The 18,081-nt window shown below is 40.6% G+C and overlaps 1 protein-coding gene across 6 annotated transcripts in view; it reads right to left on the reverse strand.

Annotated features, from left to right (window-relative positions):
• The window catches only part of ZNF385D (zinc finger protein 385D), a 1,208,478-nt gene that overhangs the window by 247,077 nt on the left and 943,320 nt on the right, over positions 1-18,081 (reverse strand). The gene's annotated exons all lie outside the window — the stretch shown is intronic.

Genomic DNA, 18,081 nt, shown 5'->3' on the forward strand with positions numbered 1-18,081 from the left:
GCAGAAATTGAAAGTGTTACCTCATTTTCACCAACTTATCTCTGCTGAATGGGAATAGCATTCACCCCATCCAACTCTGAAATGACAGATCTTTCTACAAATTCTGAGATCAACGAGCCTATGGTTGCCTGAAAATGCTAAACAGCATCAGCTAAAATTCTATGCCTGAATAATGCAGGTCTTGGTGCTGCTGACTGGGGAAAGGAGGATTATCTTCATTATTTTAAAAATCTAAATGTGAAAGTCTTTAATATGTCTTCCAAAAAGTTGTCTGGGTCAAAATTGCACACGCACAAAAAAAGTGCTGTTGTTATTCTAAGTGGAAAACATTTGTCAATAAGAAAGAATGAGGACTTTTAAACATATTTTCTTTTTTTGTTGTGGTTTATTTATTTGAGAGACAGAGAAATGGAGTGAGCAGGGGAGGGACAGAGAAAGAGGGAGAGAGAAAATCCCAAGCAGGCTCTGTGATGTCAGCACAGAGCCTGATGCAGGGCTTGATCCTACGACCCTGGGATCATGACCTGAGCTGAAATCAAGAATCAGACGCTCAACCAACTAAGCCACCCAGGCGCCCATAATAAATATGTTTTATTGTGTTTATTTTTGAAAGAGAAAGAGAGAGAGAATGCAAGTGAAGGAAGGGCATAGAGAGTGGGGCAGAGGATCCCCCAAAACAGGCTCCATGCTGACAGCAGTGAGTCCGATGTGGGGCTCAAACTCATGAACTGTGAGATCATGACCTGAGCTGAAGTCTGTTGCTTAACCGACTGAGCCACCAGTGCCCCTAAACATATTTTCAATAAGACTTTACAACTGTCTTAATGACTGTGATCCATTAAACCTTCTGAGTGATGGAAAGACTGCATATTGAATATACCAAAATATAAAGTACATGTAAAAAATCCTTTATGCTAGACACAAGATATGGATCCAATTTTTAGACACATAAAATTTTAATGTCTTTAGTAGAAAGATCCATTAAAATTTTTTTCTCACTAAATACATCTTAATGCAAAATAAATATATCTGGATAAACATATGTATCCATATAACATAAATCCAAAGAATATTGATCTGAAAGGCACTAAATCATTAAACTACCTAGCATGCATATATAAGTCAGTGTAGTCTTATCTAGGGGTCCTTAAGGTTCCTGAGCCTGTGAACTGACTGCCACACTAAAGCCCTCATTGGACAGTAAACCGGTCAACCTAGCAGAGATCTCATGCTTACCCCTTACCATGTTTATGTTCCTTACTCTCCATTCTTCTAATGATCCCCTTCACACTTTCCAGGTCATTTCCTTATGTTCCTTGAAAACTTCAGCAAACGGAACGGAGTATCTGCACCTTCTTCCTTGTACAATACCTACACTGATCCAACCTACCCCCTAACATTAGGTAGACTTTTCTCTGTGCTCTACTCCAGTGGTTCTCAAAGTGTGGTCTTCAGGTCAGCAACATCAGCATCAAATGAGAACCTGTTAGAAATGTAGATTCACCGGCCCCACCCCAGACCTATTGAATCAGAAACTCTGGGTGTTAGACCCCACAAAACACATTTTAAAGAGCCTCGGGTAATTCTGATGCACCTAAAGTTTGAGAACCACTTCTCTACTTCATTCCCACCCACCTGTCTTCAGTCTAAGCATTTACCTGATCAATGTCTGGAACTATTCCTCCAAAATCTTGAATGCAGGCATTCTAACTTCTGATCGCAATCCATGTTTACTCTAAGTTCCCTTTCTCAAAACCTCTGGTCCTTTGCTTCCAGGTTCCCTCTCAGTCTCTCAACCCCTCCTGCTCTTTTTTTTTTTTTCCTTCCTTCTCCAGCCTGGACCACATGGTCAACCAATTAAATTGTATTCTTCTGAGTACCCTCAATTCCCTCAACTCTTTGACTTTTGACCACACTGTCTTGCCATTGCCATTCCCTAAATCAATCCAACTGACTATGTCTCTGGGTTGTTTCCATGCTGCCAAGTGCTGCTAGAGAAAATGACATAGCCATGCTCACTTGGCTTCATTACAAATTTATTATATTCAACCTCAGCTGGTTCCTCTCTGCTCCTTGGCAATTATTTTATTCTTCCCCAGTTTGCTTCCTTTCCCACCCACAGCAGCTGTTTCACAGCTTTGTAACTTTCCCCAAGTCCCCGACCTCACCTTCAACCTTCACACTCTTTTACCAAGAGAAGAGTCAAAGGCAGGAGCTGTTTACACTTTTTTTCCCCTCTACCTAAAAATGGACTCAAATATTTACTCCTGTCCTTTCCTTCTTTGTTTCCTCTGAGGTGTCTTGACCTCCTTTCCTAGACCTTCACCCATGTCCCTTTTCTCCTTATTCACCAAGATCTTGACACCTATTGAACGTATTGAACCTAATGAACATCATCACTGCTATGAAACTGTGTTATGTGTATGCACTACCCACCTTAATTCTCACACGCTTAACATTTTTTTATCATGACAAAATATACATTCTATAAATATTCACCATTTTAAGTTATCTTTAAAGTTTATTTATTTTAAGAGAGAGCGAGCGAGCACAAGTGGGGGAGGGGCAGAGAGAGATGGGGAGAGAGAGAATCCCAAGCAGGCTCTACACTCTCAGTTAAGAGCCCAATGTAGGGCTCAAATTCACAAACCACAAGATCACGACCTGAGCCTAAGTCTGATGCTTAACTGACCGGGCCACACAGGTGCCCCCTACATTATCTTTAAACATACAGTTCAGTGGCATTGAGTACATTCACAATGCTGTGCAACCGTCACCACTATCCATACCCAGGACTTTATTTATGATCCCAAACTGAAGCTCTGTACTCATTAAAGAATAACTCCCCCTTCCCCTCTTATTCGGTCCCCAATAACCACTGTTCTCCTCTCTGTCTCTATGAATTGACTATTCTAGGTATCTCATATAAGTAGAATCATATCATATTTGTCCTTTTACATCATTTATTTACTAAACATAAAGCTTTTTCAAGGTCCATCCATGCTGTAGCAAGTATCAGAATTTCACTGCTTCTTAAGTTTGAATAATAATCCATTTTATGTGTGTACTTCGTTTTGTTTATCCATTCATCCACCAGTGGATATTTGGATTGTTTCTGCTCACAAAACTTTCGTATGGTGTCTATTTTTGACCTCATATTTTGATGAAGATCTTGAAGTTTAGAGAGATTAGCTAAAGTCTTCATATTCACACAGCTGTTAAGCAGGTGGAATAATCAGATCTAAAACCTCCAACTTTATTCCACTATATCCCCCAGGCTGTATCTCCTATATTTTCACTTCTCTGGAGATTGTACTATATCTTTTTTCTACCTTCAGTCAAGTAGGCTTCCACCCTCACTACCCACTCCTTTCTAAAACCATACTCAAATCCATTCAATGCTGAAAATTGTTTGACTTCCCATGTTCAACTTACTTCCCAAGGTCTCCCAAATTTGGCCATCAAAGGTCACACCAATGCTGTCTCAAGTGTCTCTTCTCTCTCCTCTCCTACTCAGCGCTGGTGATTTTGTGCCTTTCCAATCCATCACTAATGTACTTTTTTAAGCCTCATCTGCCAATGACTCCCTCAGTGCACTCTACACAGGACATCCCTCCCTCCTGAAGGGCTCAGGTCTCCATTCTTCTCCCCACATTCTCCTATAATGTCCTTTTCTTCTCACTCCACCTAACAAAGTCTGGTCCGGGCACAGGTCATAAGTTACCTTTGTGGAGTCTCACAGGCCATCCCAACTCCCGCCTGTTTCAGGCAGAGTAACCACGTCCTTCTCTGACCTGCCATTATTGATGCTACTGCCCACCATATTATTATCATTATCTGCATATGTGTCATTCTCCAAGATACTGTGAACATCGTGAAGACAATTACTACTTTTAAATAGAGTAGAAAATTTATATATTTGGGTATTACTTATGACCTCCTCATAGCCTCAGCCATTTTTTATCCAGCTGTAGTTCTGGCAACTAGCTTCACACAGTTGTAACCATTCAAGTACTGACTTCAGCGATAATGGGTATCTGTTGCTTTCTTGCCCAGAGCTTATCTGATACCTCAGTGAAGGATGCCTATGGGAGGCTGAGTTCATACATATGCACAGATTTAAATTTGTGGGGGAGTTATCCCACATTGCCACCCATACCCAAAGGGAAACAAGAACTGGTGGACTGCCTCCTTCTGCAGAAGGAAGTGGAAATTTCTGAGGCTACTGTATACAGCAACTCAGAGGGCTGCAGCATGATTGAGCCTAGTTGTCCAGGGCACTGATCAGCTTGATCATTCTTCCCAATCCTCCATTCTGGTTCCCTGAGACCCTTCTCAAAATAAACTACTTGCAATGCAGACCCTTGTCTCAGGCTCTGCTTTCTGGGGGAATCTCAAACTTACAATCAGAATATTAAATCTTGGGGGGCACCGGGGCGGTTGAGTCACTTCAGCAATAGACTCTTGATTTCAGCTCAGGTCATGATCTTACAGTTCATGAGTTCAAGTGTTAAAAGCTGTGTAACCTTGGGCAAATCACTTGACCTCCCTGTGATTCAATTTTCCTCATCCATAAAGAGAATATATTATGAGGAATTATACTCATAGGCTGAAAACGTGTATTTCCTTTCTAATGTATATCAGGTGTTATGAGAAATATTAGAAGTAATTGTCTCCATGTTGATATTTCAAAAAATTTTGAAACATTCCCCACAGATTTATGCAAACCAACCAAAGCCAACAAGCAGGTTATAAATTTAAGAAGGAAAAATGAGGTATCAACTAGTCAGACAGGAGTAGGAACTACAGTTAAAATTGCTGATGCTGTAAAACTTTAGAAAACCATTGAGGAGAGTCTTCTAAGGAGCACCTTCTAACATAACAAGGGCTCCTGGGGAAAAAACTGCAGCCTGGATATGTACTCCTAACACAGCGTAAGCAGCTCGGATGAGGAGAGCGCGGCCTAAATCTGCTCTCTCTAAGCCCTTCAGAATACTGACTGCTCTTACAGCCAGATGTGGGCATTGCAGAAGAATTCTTAGATCTTGGAACATCCCACACTTGACAGAGGAAGACAATTTGGGGAAAAAAAGAAAGAGAGAGAGAGAAAGGAAAACCACAGTGAACTAATTCTCCAGAAGGGCAACTTGAATGCTCATTTGTGTACATATAGACAAAAGATGGTATCTTGGGTCTTTGAACATATGACAGTGAATAAGGATAACTTGGGCTTTTCGTGATGGATTTCGATTAAGCAACCTTTATGTTCCATCTGAGATCTACCTCTTATTAACTGTGTAGGGCCAAGCCAAGTGTCAATTTCACTAAATCTAATTAAACAAAAAAGAGAATTTTAAAGGAAAGAGAAGGGGGGCGCCTGGTGGCTCAGTTGGTTAAGCGACTGATTCTTGATTTCACCTCAGGTCATGATCTCACAGTTTGTGGGTTCAAGCCCTGCATTGGGCTCTGTGCTGGCAGCACGGAGTCTGCTTGAGATTCTCTGCCTCTCCCTCCCTCTGCCCCTTCCCCTGCTCTCTATCTCTCAAAACAAAAAATAATTTTTTTGAATAAAATAAAGGAAAGGGAAGGGGAAGTAAGGGAAAGAAAAGAGGGAGAAAGGGAAGAAGGGAAGAAAGAGAGGAAGAAGGGTAGAAGGATAAGCTTGGTTTTTGAGGTGAGGCCATCCTGGGCTTGGATCCTAGCTCTACCACAGAATTGCTTTTGTATTTAATAAATCATTTAACTTTTCTGTAAAGTGAGAGCATTCTCTTGAAGATCAGATATGGATATGTGAAGTGCCCAAAACATAGGATTTATGCATAAATGGACATCATATGTGTCACTGTCCTCATCGCCGTCATTATAAATATTAGTGTCATATCACCTCCAGAACGCAAACGTGAAATGCAAGAAGCAGAAACTCAGGCATCCAAAAGGACAGAAGAAGAGCAGTGTAATGGAGTTATTTTTCTCTTCTAAAGTAGCTTTCAGAAATTACTTTTCTTTTCCCTTTTAAATTAATCTTCAAATGCCTCTAGAGACAGGTGATTTTCAAGAGCTGAGCGAAAGTGAAGCCGTTCCGTAGTGGAGCATAATACCTAAGGGATACAGTCTGGTTTGCAAAATGTGTGTCATCAGCAAGATGCCACCCGGTGCAGCACTTTTTAGTTCAAAGGTTGCAGCCACATGTGATTTTAAGCAAGGATCGCTGCAGGACACAGTATGTATTATAGCTTAAGTAGGACTGACCAGTAGCCCATCCAACTAACAACAGGCTTCTTCCTCAGATAATGCCAGATGCTTCAAGGGAAAGTACAAAATGCATCAGATATCCCTCACCACGCTCTCTAACACCACAGAGAGAATTTATTCTTGACCTCAGCCAGTCATCAAGCTATACCCAGAAGCATGAGATCTAACAGCTGTCCTAATAATTTTATCCTTGTAGTCAAACTGCAGATGTATCAGAGGTATGTTATGCACATACAAAGTCCATGAAGGTATTTCATTTGATTCCTTTAAAATGCTCTCCCTTTAATTCTAATTGCTGCTACCTCTTGTTAGAGCCAAAAAATGTAGTGTATATAAGAACAGCATTTTATTCTCCTGAAGTACTCTGTAATTATAGAGATAATTGCCATTATGTATCTTCTCTACGCCAGACCCTGTGCTAAGCAGCTTAGATATATGATTTCACATCATCATAGTGCTATTGGTTTTATAGCCCCATTTTACACATAAAGGAAGTGAGGCTCGCAGTGGGTAAATCGTTTTGTCCAATTTCCTACAGTTAGTGTCAGAGTTGGATGAGGACCCAGCTATGTCTAGCTCCAAAGCCATCCAGAGTGTGCTTCCTTTGAAGTTCCTTCACAGGGTAGAAAGAGGCAGTGAGCTGGTGAGTTAGGATGCTCATAATGCAAGGGGGGCAGGTGGGAAGGTTGGACATAGAGTTTGGACTCAGATCATTCAAATCAGAGCACTGATACTTTGCAGGTATTTGACCTTGGGGGATTTACTTAATCTCTCCCCCTTGGTTACTTTATCTACAGAGTGGAGACAGTAAACTCTCCTGCCTAAGCATGGCTGAGATAATCCCAGGCCCCTTATATACCTGGCACAGAGAAAACACACAACGAATATTCGTTGTTACTATGATATTCACTGTGTTGTGACAGCACATAATCATTATATACAGTCAAATCGAAGCTGGCCCATGTGAGTGAAAGCAGGACAGTAAATTCAGCCACAATCCAGAGCATTTAAATATTTCTCTCTTAAACCACTTAATCAATCAATAACAGGCTTTCTGATCTAATCAGAACAACCATGTCCATATATGGTACGTACATCCATCAGACCGCAGCTCTTGAAACAATTGATCATTGTCTATCAAGCCCATATGATGCATTTCCAGAGAACTGTCCAGCAAAATAATGAGAACTTAGCTCCTACCAAACAATGTTTCATTGTGGGGAAAAATCTACTCTAAGTCAACCTCTTCATAAATCAGCAGTGCACGCAATTACCAAGTCCTGAAGCGAGCAAGGGCCTTACCACTGAACCCATCCTCTCCAGTTAGCCAGGAAGGAACTGAAGTTACTATCTTACAAATCATTTTGTGTCTTGTTAATATTTGTTTTAATGGTATTCACAAAAAGGAAAACTATAAGAAAAACATGAAAAAGCGACAGCTTATCATTCTCATCAATGCGTTTGCTTAGTTTTTCTAAGTTCAACAGGTACGTGCTCTTGAAGAACAGACTTCCCCGGGTGGAAACCGATTTGGCGGCTGTGTGGCCTGGGGAGAGGCTCTTCTGCTGCCTCTGCTCCTGCCCTGGCAAATGAGGGTAGTCAGAGCTGAACCTACTTCACAGGATTACTCTTCATCCCACAAAGATTCGAGTGCTTGCTTTGGGTGAGATAGTAGTCCACACATTATAATCACAACAATGAATAAAGCAGACTAATTTTTTCTGCCCTTAAAAGGTTTATACTCATAGCCATGTGGGCCACAAGTAGCATTCCTTGTGAGGGAACAGTCAGGAATAAATGAAATAATTTACCCTACACAAGTAAAAAGAGACCTGACACCTAGTAAAGGGGTAAATTTTAGCTCTGATGATTATTCAAGGCTCAAAAACATGGGCTGATATTTACAGATATGTATTTATACTGTATGATTAATTTTTAAAAATTAGTTTTGAGTTTTCTTTTCCCGAGGAGGAAGAGCCAGGATTAACTGTCATCAGGGATTAAAGAAAAGCAGCTGGACAGAAGACCTGAGTGCACTATGGATGTGACCTTGTAAGATTCAGTAACTCACTTAGGCCTTTCTGAGCCTCATTAATTGCTATAATATTGGAGGGTAAAGATAAGTAAGAATATCTGCTCTGCCTTCTGTAGAGAATTGGTGAAGCCTTAGAAAGTTCTTTAAATTACATAATGCAAGAAAACTCACACTGGAGTACTCAAGTGATATGCACCTGTTAATTTCATAATAGAAAGGCACAGGGGAGAGTCCAAAACAGTTCCAGTTCAATAATTATTATGTTGAAAGGATTTCCTTCAGATTAATATCTCCCTTTCTCTCTCTGTAGGTAGATGGATGGATAGATAGATAGATAGATGGATTGATCTTCAGTAAGTGTTCTGGATATTTTCTTTGTCCCCCTGTGTACACTCTAGCTTTCTCCTGTCCTAAGGCAATGGGCCCCTTAGCCTTCCAGCTTCTGGTGGTTTTGGTCATTGGAGACAATAAGCTATCTGAAGGCAGAACAAGTGTAAGTTTGAGGATTTTATTCCTTGATGGGTCTCCATTGGTTGGCGTCCCTCTACCAAACTCCTTTGAGGCAGCGCTCTCCATACTATTCAAAGATGACTACCCTTCTCCTTCTCCAAGGTACTGCACAATCTTCGTTGTTTCCTTAAATCCTACTCAACCTTTGTACATAGTTGCTTTATTAATCCTTCAGAATTACACAGTTTTAGTGTGATATCTGTTCCTTGCTGGGGCTCTGTCATTGATAGGTATGTGTAAAATAAACTACTTACATGAGAAAGAAGTTACTGCAAGCTTATAAAAGTAGCTTATCATGTATATTCTTTCTTTTTTTTACATTTAATTTATTTTTGAGAGGGAGAGACAGAGACAGAGCATAAGTAGGAGAGAGGCAGACAGAGAGGGAGACACAGAATCTGAAGCAGGCTCCAGGCTCTGAGCTGTCAGCACAGAACCCGACGCGGGGCTTGAACTCACGAACCGTGAGATCATGACCAGAGCCGAAGTCGGACGCTTAACCGACTAAGTCACCCAGGCGCCCCTCATGTATATTCTCTTAAAAAACAAACGAACAAACTAAGAACCCCAAGCCTAGGACATACATCCCCTGCGTAAAGACCACTGTAGATGGTTGTTTTTCATGTTGATCCACGAAGCTGACCATTAGACTGGTGAGTGAGGCAAATTTGTTATTTGTGGCTCCTTCTTTGGGCTTATACCGAGCCCAGCCACTTACATAGCAATTAGTCACTATTCCTTCATGGCCAGCCCCCATCACTTCCTTCTGTAACCCATACACTCTAGTGCTGGGAAGGCACACCTTTTAGGTCAGTGAGCATGCCAAACTCCCTTCACACTCTCGGCCTTTTACACTATGCCATCTGTCAGTAGTGCGCATATCTGCTCTCTTGGTGGCTATACCTGCTAAGGACCTGCTAAGGTCCTTTATCAATTAAAAAACACTGAAAACACATTCTGTATCAAAATAAAAGCGGTACCCAGGTGACTCTGGATTTGGGCTGATGTCATGATTTTGTGGCTGTGAGATTGAGCCCCACATGAGCTCCATGCTGACAGCACAGAGCCTGCCTGGGATTCTCTCTCTCCCTTTCTCTATGCACCTCCCATGCTCACACTCTCTCTCTTTCAAAATAAAAAAATAAACTTAAAAAAATAACTACAAAATAAAAACAGTTCCCAACCATAAAACTCAAAATGCACGCATCTGGAAATTAGAACAGTTTCCCAGGGCTCGTGATCCCCCATAAGTTTTCTGAGCCCAAACCTTTCTTATTCTTGAGGTACCACTGCATGTTAGTTTTAACTTTGTGGTTGCTTTGCCTATTTAGTCACCCATCAATGCTCCTCTCTGTACCTCAAGATTCTACCCTGGTATAATTTCTTGTTAAAAGCTACCACTAAATCCTAGACTCTGGATTAAGAGCCCTACTTCATGTGTATCTGGAACACAGCATAAGTACCTCCATCAGAGTCCCAAGCACACCTTACTGTCACTGCTGGGTCCCCTGCCTTCCCCTTAAGTGCCACTCTTCATTCTGTATAATCTTTCCTTAGTTTATTTATTTTATGATCTTTATCAATACCTGATGATATTTATTTGCTCCTTTATTCATTATCCTTTTCTTTCACTGAAGTGTAAGTTCCACGAAATGATGTTTGTTCATCACAGTATCCCCAGTATCTGGAACAGTACCTTGACACATAACGGGCCCTCAATAACTTTCTATTACATGAATGAATGAACAAATAATCTCATGTTTCTCACCTAATATTGAGCAGGCACTTAATTAATGCCTGTTTGAATGCTGAGTGGCTTCCCTCTCGTAGTGCACTCCAGTAGCAGGTTATTTCATGTATTCCTAGAAGAGGTCTCCTATGGCATGGAGGTAACGAATCTGAGCCATCTAGAAGGAGCAGATTGAACTCAATGCCAGACATTTATTATCATTTGAGAATGTAGGCTTCGTGCTGCCAGATTTTCCCATGTTGCAAGAAAAGTCAAAATTCTTGATTTTTCTATGTTGAAGTTTCTTCATTGTTAAAAGTGGTAATTAATTTAAAAGATTATAATTATGTGACTCAAATAAAATGTGTTCAAGTGTAGTACATCCGGTAGCCTATCAGTCTGAGAACTCTACCCCACATCCTTGCCCTGTAAAATGTATCCATAAAAAAAAAGCTGTTAAATATCAGCATTCTGGACTAGTGCATTGCTTTAAAAATATCAAAAGTAATTTCTTAATATAGATTAAGAAGGAAGAGCAAAAGCTTATATATTTATTTTTAAAAATGTTCTCTTGTAGAAGTCACAAAGACTATGAGATAAAACTACTAATTAGCACTTAATTTGAAAATTAAACTGAATTCTACTGTGCTAAAACTCAATGATCTCAAGGATCCTATGACCTTCAATTTGTTTGTAATGTGATTCTTCTTTCTAAGCAGACATGGGAGGGTACAGAATACAAGAGTAAGAAGAATTCCTCAAAAGTCATCTTGCCAATCAATTTCTTCCATTATAGCTGAGGAAATGAAGGGTACTAGAATAAGAGACTTGCCTGCCATCATGTGACGGCGGAGATAGAAAAAGAACCCACTCTGTTCCACAGCATCTATCTACCGCCCCGAAACCCACCTGCTCCATCATGCCTCCCCTGTGGTTTAGACCCTTTGCATTAGAGGTGGACTTTGCTGTTCTGCTCATGTCTGGATTAGACTCTCTGGACTATTCTCTGCTTCCTGACCCATCAGTACTCAATGGTCCAATTCCTGCCACTCCCACACCAAGCCCTGCCTGCCAAAGCCTCAGCCTGGGACATGTGCCCAGATGAGCTCAGTCACCAGGGAGAAAACATAACTTGACCAGTGATGGCAGAGGTGGGGGTGGGAAGTGGAAATTTACCATCCCTGTCCACTGCGGAACATCTGATGCACCACTTCGCCTCCTCCAAGGGTCTAACTCACTTCCACATGATGATGCTCCTTAAAATAGTTACTCATTTATGACAGGACTAGCAATGACTCAAAATCACTCTACTTCCCTTACAGAACAAAACCAGAAGAGACTTCAACAAGGCCATACAACCTTACATGACTAGACATGGACTTACCCAAAGCTCTCGTCTTTATAATTTGTCCTTGTCATGCTATCAGCTTCTTTTTTTCTAGCAGTCTGAGATATCACTCATATACCGTACAATTCATCCTTTTAAAAACAATGAGCTTCTGATAGCTTACCTGAAACATTTTACAGTGGGATCAATGAAAGGTCACATATCTCAAAAAAAGGTGTTTCAGTTTCAGTAGAAACTACAGAAAGCCTGGGGATTAATTTTGCATGAGACATAGCATATTTATGATGTGAAGACACAAAAGCGAAGATTTTATGATTTTTTTGGTAAGCTATAGTTGGCCCCTCGACTAAAGGCAGAAATTGAGGCTCCAGGGACATATTTTCAAATTCATGTCTATATTAGCTTTATAATCTTGTTGTTATATGTAATCATGAACCAGTAGGGTTTATTCTAGTTTCTAATCATTTTATTATTTTTTTAACGTTTATTATTTTTTAGTATTTACTTACTGATTTTGAGAGAGAGAGAGAGAGAGAGAGAGAGAGAGAGAGAGAGAAAGACAGAGAAAGAGAGAGAGAGAGAGGCAGAAAGAATCCCAAGAAGGCTCTACACTGTCAGCACAGAGCCTGACATGGGGCTCGATCTCATGAACCATGAGATCATGACCTGAACCAAAATCAGGACTTGGATGCTCAATTGACTGAGCCATCCAGGTGCCCCTCTATTCTTTTTAGATATCAAAGAGTCAATTATAATTAAGACCAATACTCCAAAACCTATGGCTTTGCATGCAACCATGCACCAAGAAGGCAGCTGTTAAGGTAACAGAGGTCCACACCCTCCAATACTCCACTTCTGAGTGGGAGTATTTAAATAGGTAGATAGATTCATTTGTATTATGATAGATAGATGGGTAAATGATAGACAACACATATTCTAGTCCCAGAGACAAAATCAGGTTTAGAAAGCTGACAGTTTATTTTTCTTCCTCCTCCTCCAAGTGGCCACCTCTGCCTGAATTTCTCTATTCATGTAGACATATCCAAAGAAACAATTTTGAGAAGCATAATGAAGTTTAAGTTCAGAGGCTTTCAGTTGCTTACCTTTAATAAAACCCAGATGTGATTCAAACTTGAGTAGGCCTTACTTGCTAAGAGTATTTGTATTTATTATGTAAGGAAAAATCAAGCGAGCTGATGATCTGAATCACACTGCCGGGGGAGAGAGATATTTAGTTAAATAGTTATTATTCTTTTTTAATAACTCCTATTTAGATTGGCTTCATTATGTGACTTACAAATCACATCATCTTTATTAAAGGCACTTAAAATATTCAACATGAAATGAAATTCCGAATGCCTGATTTACTATAAATTGTGCACAGGTGTGGGACTGTTTACAGTCCTTTGGTACAGTAGGAAGTCAAGCTTTCATTTATGTTTCATGGTGCAGTAAATACCATTTAACTCTGAAATGTTAGGATCATTATAAGGAATCTTTAAATACGAAGCAATTGTCAATGCAGATCAACTTTAAGACTCAGCGACCATCAGGGTATCTCCTTAAAGACATGGCAAATGCTTCTTTGTTAGAACCTTGAAAAGGAGAAAACTCTCTCTATATAGAAAATATTTAAAACCCTACACACTCTGGGGAGAAAAAAGACTGCAGATTAGGGAAGTGTATGCTAATATGGGCAAAACCTGAGATAGGTTCCCCTGGGATGGTAGTGTTTGGAACGGGCATGCACCATCTCAGCACAGCTATAAATTGCTTCTGAAGATGAGATCAGTTGAGGATCTATGGTCTCTTTAATTGTGTTTTAGTTGATGTTTCCAGATCAGTAATATCTAGTCTCTAATCAGCTCCAGAGACTGGAAAAAAATACAAATTGTATGCGTGCGTGCTTCATGACCTGAACCCATTCATTTGGCAGTGATGTGGAGGAACTCTATGCTGGGAACAGACAGCGGGGTTTTAGTGCTGGCTCTGGTGCTTCCACTCATGTGGGACCTTGGAAGATAAAAACTGCCCTGTGACTCAGTTTCCTCACCTATCAAAGGGGCAGCCAGAAAACATATCTGGACTCCCTCTTGGCCCCCCAACTCTATGATAAGTTGAGTTCTAATATTTGGAAAAAAACACTCCCGAATATCAGCTTAAAACTGCTGGTAATTATAAGCAAAAAATAACAAAAACAAAGTGACTTTGGATTAGTTTTGTTTACGATTACTCTCATGGGTGGCATCAGTAACTACGGAACACATACTATGTTCTAGGTACTGAGCTGAGATCTGTGAAGCTCATGTAATGCTCACAACAACCTGTGAGGAAGCTCTTATTTCCTCCAGGTTGCGGTGAAAGAACTTACCCAAAATGGCACAGCTCACCTTCTGACTTCGTGCCAGTGCTCTGGACCCCTGTCACCTCCTCACATAACTTGGGAATCCTGACTGTTCTAACCAATCTCATAGCTTCCTCCCATCTACGGACATTTAAGATACCTTCATATTTTTACCAATTTGTTTTAAGAAATTGCCCACCCCAAGTCCCAGAGTATGAAAATAAAACTGATATTGTTGTTTTACATTACTTAGAATTTAAAAGAGACTTTTACTCCTACCTTTTCATTTCATTTTTTATGTTTCTTCATTGATTTTTTTGCATTAAATGTTAAAGATAATTTTTTTTAACGTTTTTATTTATTTTTGAGACAGAGAGAGACAGAGCATGAATGGGGGAGGGGCAGAGAGAGAGGGAGACACAGAATCAGAAGCAGGCTCCAGGCTCTGAGCCATCAGCCCAGAGCCCGATGCGGGGCTCGAACTCACGGACCGTGAGATCGTGACCTGAGCTGAAGTCGGATGCTTAACCGACTGAGCCACCCAGGCGCCCCTGTTAAAGATAATTTTAATAGAGTATGGTTTGAGTTCCTTCCATCCTAATATCATATTTCATTAACAGCTATTATAAAATAATATATTTAATTGTCTAAGAATGTCAACTCTTTTGTGTCAATAGCTTTCACTGGTTCTCTTTTTACACTCAACCTGTTTAACTGAGCCAATGATGAAAACATCTGGAGTGTGTTAACACACGTAAACACACACACACACACACACACACACACACATACACACACACATGGCAATACATGGACCATAATGTCCTTGATCATAAAGCAAGTTTTCCTTGAAGGCAAGGTTTGTTTCCAAAGCTTTCGTGGTAGAAGAATCTGCAGAGACAAGAGACCACACAGATCGAGCAGCATTAAAGTTATGATTAACTCTTGTAGGCCTATTGTGCCTTCCTTTCATAGTTCTTCAACTAAAATGGGCACATCGCAAATACAGTGCCTGTCAGTGACACATTACACATTTCACATTAGTGGTAATGAACACCAAGTGTTTATTTCCGGTTCCTATCTCCTTCAGCATCTCACATAGCTTTAGTAATGCACATCCATTGGTTTTGTTTGGTGGAATAAGCTGATACACCAAGGGGCAGGCGCCTTGCTGTTTTCTGTACGACATACTCCCTCTAAAGTTCAATGCCTTTCTGACTTTAGAACCCAGAGTTGTCTGCACCACTTGTCACTGACACCTCGGTTTCCAGAAAGGCCCCTGAGGTTCTAGAGATCCCCTCCGGCCCTCAGCTCACTTACCATCCTCTTGTCAGGAGTGGGAGCTCTCTCAGACAAACTTACGCTTCCTAGGCTTGTGTGAAAAACAACTTCGCCTCTCTTTAGCCTTTTCTTCTATTTCCAAAATATCAGTTTCTAATGCTTTTCGATAGAAGTGACTCTCACACGACGTTGGAACTAAAAACCTGAAGGTTTTATTGATTCTAAGAGACTGCTTTCACATTGTAGACTTCACAAAAGGAAACTCATGGATGGGAAGGACTGTAAATATTTTTTTTTCAATGTGTGTTTTAAAAGTGAACATTTTCCACAGTTTCTTACACAGTTAAGTATACATGTGACCCAGCTCGGTCACTCCTAGGTAGTTTCCTCTTTTTCTGAATGTGTACAGTGGAATTATTTGTGATCATCAAAAACCAGAAATAAAGAAGTTGCCCTTCAACAAGGGACTGGTTTGACAAACTGTATCACATCCATACATCAAATATTCCACGTAATAAATAAATAAATAAGTCAGAACAAAGTATTGATACCTAAAGCAATATAGTTGAGGCTCAAATGCTTTAAGTTGAGTGAAAGGAACCTCTTCAAAGACTACATACATACTTTATGGTTTCATTTACATGGTATTCTGGCAAAGCCAAAACTATGGGGACCGAAATCCCTGAAGTCTTTTAGAGGCTGGAAGTAGGCATTTACTACTAGGAGGCATGGGGGAATTTGGAGAGAAAAAGGAACGGTTCTGTATTTTGACTGGGGTGGTAGTTACATGACTATATGCAGACTACAGCAAGCAGGTGCGGACAAGAGAGAGCCCCACGCAGGGCTTCAACTCACAAACTGTGAGATCATGACCTGAGCCAAAGTCAGGTGCTTAACCAGCTGAGCTACCCAGGTGCCCCTGGCCTCTTTTTATCTCCTGAATCTGTATCTTAATCCACAGTGAGCTGATGACTGGATGGTTCAACTCCACAAGGCGCACTGGCAGGCAGGGCCTAATCTCCACTGCGTTTTTTAAATTAGTGTTTCACAGTCTTCACATGTTCCCAGTTTTGATCTTCAGTCATTTCTACCTTCACTCAGGCATGTTTGTGACAGGATTTATTAAATTACAGCTAGATACAGTAACGTAGGGATCTGTGCTAATTCTGCCGATTCCCAATATTGGAATCGACATTTCAGCTCTTTGAACCACGGGTGCTTGAATATCTTCTCTATATTTCCTCCAAGGAGTTACTCAGCCTCTCCTTGAATACAGGTTCCTCATCACTGCATGAGCTGGCTGATTAATTCTCCCACAGACCTGATGTTAAGAATTCTTTGTAAAACTCAGCCATACCTCATGAACTAAAATACCCAAATTATTTACTAATCTGAAACCTCTCTGAAATTCTCTTATTCCTTCCTCTATAACAGCCATGTGATCTTTGTCCTTGGACAACTTAAACTCAAGTCTTTACTCACCCCACCCCCCCCCCAGGGGTTTTCTATAAATAAAATATATAATCCTCTTCCCCTATAATGATTTCAGAATTTCTTATATTCTATTAATAAGCTGGCAAACATGGAAGAAATGGTTAGGATGTGGGGGGAAAGCTCACCTCTAACTCATTTCAAAAAACATTTTAAACAAGAGTAATTATAGGACAATTCTGTTATAAGTAATCTAGCTCTGAGAGCTCCAGAGCCCATACATCATTGACATGCAATCTGGAGCTATCATATGGAGAAGATGAACAGAAATATTTCTAAAAAAAACCCACTCATTCATTCTCCCTTTTCAAAATTTAAAACACACCCAATTTGGATGTTTACATTTAGCTTTACTGATACACACATTTCCAAGGGCATTAAATAGAAAATAAACAGCAACATCCAAGGCCAATCCCCATCTCCTCTAAGAGCCGACAGAGAAAATTCCGAGTCTCAGGGCTGGAAAGACCCATTTCTACCTTCCCCATATCACTGTTCATGATAATGAACACACAGAATTATAGACCGAATAACTACTGTCTTAAAAACACACAGTTGGGGCGCCTGGGTGGCTCAGTCGGTTAAACGTCTGACTTCAGCTCCGGTCACGATCTCGCGGTCCGTGAGTTCGAGCCCCGCGTCGGGCTCTGGGCTGATGGCTCAGAGCCTGGAGCCTGCTTCGGATTCTGTGTCTCCCTCTCTCTCCGCCCCTCCCCCATTCATGCTCTGTCTCTCTCTGTCTCAAAAATAAATAAACGTTAAAAAAAATTAAAAAAAAAAACACACACACACACAGTCACATGAATATCATTTCGCTAACGAAAACCCTTCCACAATTCCCTGTAACCTATTGTGGTAATAGCCAAACCTTTTCTGAGGTCTTTTTTAAAGGCCCCACTACCATTCCTGGACTCTTGTGCCACCACGTCCCTTACTCTCTATGGCAATGGACAAGTAATGACTCCCCAAACTTGCTGTGTTCTTTCACATCTTTGTGCCTCTGTTCACTATGGTTACTTTGCCCTAAAATATTCTTTTCTCTTGAAAACCACTGTGGATGCCCACAATCCTCCCCTTTCTTGCTTGGACAT

Source organism: Panthera leo, chromosome C2, assembly GCF_018350215.1.
Source record: "Panthera leo isolate Ple1 chromosome C2, P.leo_Ple1_pat1.1, whole genome shotgun sequence".
NCBI lineage: Eukaryota > Metazoa > Chordata > Mammalia > Carnivora > Felidae > Panthera > Panthera leo.